Source organism: Zosterops lateralis (assembly GCF_965231275.1).
Source record: "Zosterops lateralis genome assembly, chromosome: Z".
NCBI classification, from domain to species: Eukaryota; Metazoa; Chordata; class Aves; order Passeriformes; family Zosteropidae; genus Zosterops; species Zosterops lateralis.
In genome coordinates, this window is record NC_139800.1 from 2,338,261 (window position 1) to 2,346,615 (window position 8,355).

An 8,355-nucleotide genomic window follows, 5' to 3' on the forward strand; every position below is an offset into this window, starting at 1 on the left:
TCTGCCCTTAATGGAGCTCCTTTAGGTCCAGGAAAAAGTGGTACACCAGCATCTTCTGGGAGTCTCACAGAACCCCACTGGCTGTGGTTCAGTGTCCTACAGAAGGTAATTATCCTGCTGCTCATGTGCAGGGCCTTCCTAAACCAAACACTACATTTTTCAGCATTAGAAGTGTTCATTTAGTAGAAACACCACCTCCATCATCAGTGGCCTGGGAGATTCCAGTCTTGGGTGCTGAAGTTTTAACATTTAAATTACATTCTCTTGTTTTTTTCCTGGTAAAACAGGAAGATTAGGGATTGGAGGCAGATGCCAAAAGCTGGTAGTCCTGATACTGTGTTATGCCACAAAATCTGGCTTGTGGATTCACTAAAAAAAGTCCTTGAGGAGAAGCATGGGGGATTAGAAAAAGAAGAGCTACTCATACACAGACATCTCAGTAATGCACAAAATAGAGGTGTTCAAGAGAGTCTGGAAGATCTGAGAAGGGCTTGATAGTAGAGATGATGGAGGTTTGCCTGAGCCATAGAAGACACAGATTCTTAAAAATAAAAGCAGTAGGAGTAAGTACAGAGCAACCAGATAACCACTATCTGTGGCCCTGAGCTCTGCCCGCTGAGATAAGATTATTCTAAGCACCGAGCTGGTCTCTTTTGCCCTCTTGTGCACATTTTCTCACTGACTGCCAGCGCTTTCCCATCGAGTCCGCAGCAATCCGAGCGCTGATTTAAAACAAATTCAGCGGCATTAACGCCCCAAATAAAACAGCACAGCTCCCCAGATCAGGAGCAGCAGGTCCTGCCCCGGGCTCCTTGAGGAACAATAAAAGCCTGCCTGAGGATGGCAGCATCCGGAGGAGGAGAACAGTTTGCTGCCATTCCCGGGATTCCATCCGCTTCCCAGTCCCTGCAAAGGACGGTGCTGGACGTCCCAGCAGTGAGCATTCCACACCTGTTTTGGCCAGGGTGTGAAGGATGGATGGATGGATGGATGGATGGATGGATGGATGGATGGATGGATGGAGGGATGGAGCGATGGATGGATGGATGGATGGATGGAGGGATGGAGCGATGGATGGATGGATGGATGGATGGATGGATGGATGGATGGAGGGATGGATGGATGGAGGGATGGATGGATGGATGGATGGAGGGAGGGAGGGAGGGAGGGAGGGATGGATGGATGGATGGATGGAGGGAGGGAGGGAGGGATGGATGGATGGATGGATGGATGGGTGAGGGATGGATGGATGGATGGATGGATGGATGGATGGATGGATGGAGAGATGGATGGATGGATGGATGGATGGATGGATGGATGGATGGATGGATGGATGGGTGGAGAGATGGACGGAGGGATGGATGGATGGATGGATGGATGGATGGATGGATGGATGGATGGAGAGATGGATGGAGGGATGGATGGATGGATGGATGGATGGATGGATGGATGGATGGATGGATGGATGGAGAGATGGATGGAGGGATGGATGGATGGATGGATGGATGGATGGATGGATGGATGGATGGATGGATGGAGAGATGGACGGAGGGATGGATGGATGGATGGGTGGATGGATGGATGGATGGGTGGATGGATGGATGGATGGATGGATGGATGGATGTCCTCCTCATGCCACTGCTGTTTTCCAGGAGTGCTCCATCCCCGCAGACAAACGGGGATTTCTCTGAATGCTTTTGAAAGATTAGTTGTTACTTAGCTGCTAAAGCTGAGCCAGCCAGGCATGGAGCCGTGGCTCTGTCGTTCAGGAGCAGTTTCATGCCCTCGATGTGCCAAGAAGGAAAAGTCTCCTCAGGAGGAATGATGTTTGAGCATCTCTGGGCAGTGCTCCCAGGGGCTGGAGATTCTCTGTTTTGCAGAGCAGCACCTCAGATCCTGCCCTGAGCCCCTCAGCTGCCCTGTGCTCCTTCCCACAGTAGATCTGTCCATGTTTAGTCACACTGCAGCAGTCAAAGTCTGCACATCATCTTTATTGCAACTATTTCCATGTGGCCCCACAGATACTTATTATTGAAGCCTCAGGGGATGCTGCCAGAACAGGTGACCTATGTGTGCCTCTTTCTCAAGGGCTGTAAATAAATGGCATAATTCTGTGACTGTCTCAAACTTTGGCTTAATGTTGATAACACTTTCTCTCTCTCTTTTTCTCCTTCTCTCTCTCTCTTTTTCTTTTTTTTTTTTTTTTTTTTTTTTTCATTCCCAGAAGCACAGGAGCTTTTGCAGCTGTTACCTTATAAGTTATAACCCAGTCAGAAACCTGACTTGTATATAGACTGTGAAATGGAAGTGTTTGGGGATCTAAATAAAAAAAAAAAAAATCAGGTTCCTCTGAACCTAAGGACAAGTGACCTCATAGTATCATGGACAACCATGTCAAATAGAATGTAGCAGCCATTTATTAGTAAACACAAAACAACAAAAAAAATGCCTGTCCTTGATATTTTTTTTTTTTTTTTGGTGGTACCAAAGTTTAAGTCTTTGTGTTTTTAGAAGGACTATTGAGCTTGATAGAAGAAACAAAAATGCTTTTGAATCGTGCAGATAAGCTGTGAAAGGAACTGCTGGTCCTTTCAATGCCACAGACACTGACAACATCTGCCAGTTCACCTTTTGCTTTGGGATAGTGATTGTTTTATGGAAGGAAATGAAACGTCTCACCAGATGGGCCAGAACCACGTTTGGATGGACGGGTGGACGGATGGACAGACGGATAGAGCAGCGTTAGCCATACACAGTGCTTTTTAAAAGCAGTCTGGAGATTCTCACACCCCTCTCCCTCATCCCTTTTCCCCCCTCTGGTATTTTGCCTGCTGTATGAATTACGATTGTACTCCTCTGGAAATATTTTACAATTTAATATTGAGTGTAATTAAGAATATAATCACTGTTATCAAAAAAGGTATTTAACTCTGTTGTAGTTTCTTTATCATTCATGTGGATAAAAAGTCTATAATAAAAAAAAAAAAGAAGAAAAGTATGAGATAATAGTTGAGCTTCCCTGTAATTTAATGCCATGCTTAGTCCACTGAAGAAAACAACTGGGAAATTTATGGAATTTATCCCCAAGAATACCTTGTTAGAAGTATTTTAGTTCACAAATAATATGGTGAAGAGTTTCACAGCAGAAATTTCTGCCTCTGGCTATTTTGAAAATGCTCAGAAGAAGTAGATTAAGTACAATTTCAGGACGTGCCTTGTGGATCCACAGAAATAAAGGCAGTCAGCTGATTTTGAAGACTGCAGCCACGTTCCCCCAGGTCTTTCCTTGGTGACCTGCAGCACCCTGTCAGGGATTGGACAATCAGGGATTCTCAGGGCTTTCCTGAGTGAATCCATCTTCTTGCTAAACCTCTCAGTCCCAAACACAAAGGATCTCCCACACCAGTGCAGCACCACCAGCACCCAAAAGTGGTTTTAGCCATGCCCAGCAGAGTTGCTCTCTCAATATTCCCCTCATTCCCAGCAAATTCCTGTGAGATTAAATCACCTGGTTGTACAATTCCTTGGTGCAGCTGGCAGAGCTGGGAGGAAGGGCACAGCCTGTTTTCATGCCCTACCCTGCACAGGTTTTTTTGATGTTAGGTGAGCTGACAAGACTCACAGAACCAGCAGAATTATGGCTTTTGTGGCGTGGGAAAAAAAGCAGAAAAACCACCAAAAAAAGCTGGGCCAGGCAAGACCAAAATTTCACCTGTACCAGTAGCCTGTTCCCAGTAACAGAAGAAACCAGATACTTTGTGAAAGCACACCAGCAATTAGAGGCATGTTCCCAGAATATTGTTTTAGCTACTAATGATTTACTGCTTATGGGTTTTCTGACCTAGACACAATGTCTTGCTTTTAATAACCCTCAATGGATTTTTTTTTTCCTTCCATGAATACAACCAGCGACTTTTTAAGACCTGGGCACACTTTTAGCAGATTACAGCATCTCGTGGCAATAAACTCCACAGCTTAAGTATGGCTTGTGGGGAAAAAAAAACCAGAAAACCAGCTTCTGATGATTTGGAGCTGCCAAATTTAGCTTCATTTTATGCCCTGGGCTTCTTGTGCTGGATAAGACAAATTGCCTGTTGACTACTGGCCATCCCTGTCCACTTTCTCCGTGCCTGACATGATTTCATAGGCACCTATCAAAGCCTTTTTGGCTGTCATTTTTCCAGGTTAAGTTGTAGCCATCCCTTCCAACATGAGCAGCCCCACAGCTCTGTAGCCTTCATGTGCCTTTTCCCAATTTGGTGTATCCTTTATGAGATGCACAACTGGCTGCTCAGGATACAGGATGCTCTATAGATTATTTGCACAGAGCAGCACTGCTCTGCTCTCTGTGATGAATGGACCCGGCTGCAGGGTGGTGGTAAAATCTCTTACCACTATAGATCAAAAATTTTGCCCAGACATAAACTAATCCTGTTGCTCAATAAGAAATTACCGCCCTAATGGCTTCTGAGTGCCAGAGCTCCTGGATGTGGTCAGGCGTGCAGAGCAGCCCTTGCCTGTCCCTCACCATTTGAGAACCAGCCCGTTCAGGCCCAGGAGCAGACACAAAGCACCTAAAGGAGATTTATTTGTTTTCTGCTCCCAGCTCAGCAGCGTTCAGGCCGTCGTGTTCCCCAGCGACTTTCCAGAGCACAGCCCTGTGTGCTGGTGGAGGTGTGGAACCCTGCATTAAATGCACAATCTCACACCAATGACAGATTGAATAAGCAGCAAATGCGCTTCGAATTGAGCACTCGAACTCGAAATGTCCAATTTCCACTTGGTCATTTGTGCCCACTCAGGAAATGGAAGCACCATTTGCCTGGTTTGTAGCTGATTCACAGACCACAATGGCAAAGCCTGTGATGGAACATTTTTCTCAGAACTAAGCATGAATGAGGTGTTTTGAATTAAAAAATAATTCCTCACGGTGATAAAGGTCAAGAACATGATTCTAGAGAACAAATGAGGAGAGGCCTCCCCCTAAACGAATCACTTGGATAAATATCCAGGGAAGCTTCTTATCACTGCTCGCTTTTTGTTAGCTTTTCTCTTGTGCCAAAGCTTGTACACATTAAAGTGAAAAGGATCCCATTAAACACTGTTGTGTTGCACCAGCTCAACCTTTCCACCAGCTGCCATCACAAATAAAAGTTAGAGAAAAAGGATGCTGGGAGGTTTTCCCAGCAGCTGGTATGGTTGTGTTTGCAGCACACATACCCTGTGTCTACACAAATTGACTTGAACTCAGCTAACTCAGTGCAGTGGCCTTGGCAGGGTTGTGTTTGAGCCCACTGGGGAGTCACCCCAGACCTACAGCCTCTCCTGATGCCAGTCTGGATGTGGCCACCTTGAGCTGGAAGGTTATAGGGGCATCTGTAGACGCAGGGAGAAGGAACTCTGCAGACCTGAGATATTCTAGAAACACGTGGTTTTATTGCAAGGGTTGTGGGTAAAGAGGGCTTTGCCTTCAGACACCAGCCTGGGCTGGAGGGAAGCCTCAAAGAGAAAGAAAGAGGGTATATGATGTAAAGGAGGTAAAAAAGCTAAGAAGGGTAAGAGAGGTAAGAGTAAGAGTGGTAAGAGTTAGAGGTAAGAGAGAGAGAGCGAGGACCTTGTTACAAGACATTATCTCTCCTTTTGTGTTGAACATTCTAATTTACAGTGACCAACAGGCACGAGATACAAAACCTACAAATTTTGCATGCAGCCTATGAGAACTGCTATATTACCATATCATCCTATATTCTAAACTCTAAAGACTACTTTTCTTATCTACTTTTTCTCTGATGCCTTGACAGGGTGGAGAAGGGCTACATTCTTGGGTCCTTTTGTTTTCTGTCCTTCAGCCCATCTCCAGCTAATCCCTGTCCTCCTGCCTCCCATGCCTACATCTCAAAGCTGCCCTTCATTTCTATTTCACTCTCAGGTTTTACCTCTCCAGAATTTCTTACCAGGCAATCATATCTGCAAGCCCTTCCTGTCCCATCTTTCCCAACAGAAGGTGCCAGTGGCGTGGAGTGCCTGGAGCTCCCCAGTGCCACGTGGGAATGGTGGCAGGCACAGTTGATTTGCCCACAGAGAACAGCACTGCTGCTGCTGCTGCCCTGAGCACAGAATGAGTGACATGTTGGTGTGGAAAACAAACACTCAGCTTTTCTAACACATGACGTGCAGCTTGTCAACACCTCGAAGGAACCTGCGTAGGTGACCAAATATCACCTCCACTGCTGTTATCACACAACAAAGGGTTGTGTGATAGAGGCAAAGGGTAACAGCAGTCTCACAGGCCTCAGTTTTAGCCTTCTGGACACCCAAATCCCCTGAGAATGGCAAAACACACAGCACAGGCTGCACACTGAGGTGTGATTTGGATTTCCAGGTGGACTCTCAGTATGACTTTTTACCCCACAGAGCTGCGTTTCCATGAACTGCCCACACTACCCCCCTGGTGGGCTCAGTCCTAGAGGTGTGGTGGTGCTTCTCCAGGACCTAAGGCTTGCTTTGTTTGCTTCTGAAATACTTTAGCACCATGCTATCTATGTTGGTGAAGAAGTGCACCAAGAAAAGCATGAATATATGTGCTTTCCCTAATTCCAGGGTATGGGAACAGACCTTCTCTCAGGACCAGAATTTTACATGCCTTCAAGCCAAATCTCCCTTGAAGACCCTTTCTACCTTTTTGCCAAACTTGCTCTAAAATGGAAGGTGCAATCCTCACAATTCTGGAATGGTTTGGGTTGGAAGGGATCTTAAAGTTCCTCCAGTTCCACCTCCTGCCATGAGCAGGGACATTTTCCACTAGCTCAGGTTACTCCATCCAACCCGGCCTTGTGAGTCATGAACAAGTTATTTAAGCAGACAGCATATCTGAGCATTTACTGCTTTTGAGATTGATCATATTGATGGATGAATACCTTGGGATAAACACCCTGATGATTATAAAAAAGGTGTCTCTGCCAGAACAGGTTTCTTCAAGGTGTTATAGTAAAGATCAAGAAGTTTTGTCTGAGCTGGGTATGGCAAGTAGGATAAAGCCCTGCTTATGAATAGCAAAAAAGAAAAAAAAAACCAAAAAAACCCAAAAAAAACAAAAAACAAAAAAACAAAAAAACAAAAAAACAAAAAAAACAAAAAAAACCAAAAAACAAAAAACAAAAAACAAACAAAACAAAACAAAAACAAAAGAAACAAAAAACAACAACAACAACAACAACAAAAACAAAAACAAACAAACAAAAAAAACCCACCATCACACTTTTTTTTTTTTTTTTTTTTAATATTATTGGTCAAGTTAATTCCTGTGCCTTTTAGAGTTCAGATTTCCTCGAAGTTATTTTTGCTATTCCATAATTTTTATGTAGTGTAAAACATCGAGGCAGCTGTGCCAAACGTTTGGTATAAATTTTGCAGTGTACAAAAAATAGCTCCTCCTCAGAAAACTTGTGTTTTTCAGACTGCATCACCGAGGAATTAACAAAAAACAAAGTGAAGTGTTTTCTCTGACCCTCTTTGATAAAAACTGTCACCCTGCTGGCTTTCAAAGAAGAATCAACTCTGCTAAGAAAAGCTGTTGGGAGTGCTCTTGTAGGACATTCCACTAATTCCCTATCATCTCCTGCAGCTTTTCTTTCCTCCAGGAGGTTTGTCCATGGAGTTTATGCCCAGATGAGCATGGCGGGGGGTTGGAACAAGATGGTCTTCAAGGGCCCTTCCAACACATATGATTCTGTGATTCTATAATTCTAAATGTATTTTGATGCACGTGTTTTGACAAATGTATTTGTTTTACCCAACCACCTTGGACTATTCAGTACAATTTTGAAAGGGCTTTTTTTTTTTTTCATTACAGTAATATTATGCTTGATACGCACCCTCAATTATGAAACTTTTGCTCTGCAAAGGTGCTGGCCAAGTATTCACTAATAAGTCCCAGAGCAGGTAAAAAAACCTAAAAAACCTACAGTGGTGCTGAGAAGCTCCAAATCCTTGCTACCTGTGGTGTGTGCCCCTGTGGCCTTATGCACACTTGGCTGCCTGCCCTGGTCTCACTGGGACTCCTGTTATCTGTGCTGGCAGTTTCCAGTGGTGGAACTGCACCCAAAACCACGTGAGATAAGGTGTTTCTGCAGGAAAGAGCTGCCTCCTGGCCCTCCACCACAGCTCCCCACACTGTGGTCTCAAGTTTCTCCACAAAACTGAGTTTGGGGTGGGGTGACACTGGGATAAAAAACAAAAAAAAAAAAAAAAAAACAAAAAAAAAACCCCAACCCCCCCCCCCCCCAAAAAAAAAAAAAAAAAAAGACCATTTATTTACTTATTAAGTTGTTTTTTGAAATAAGACTATTCACCTTC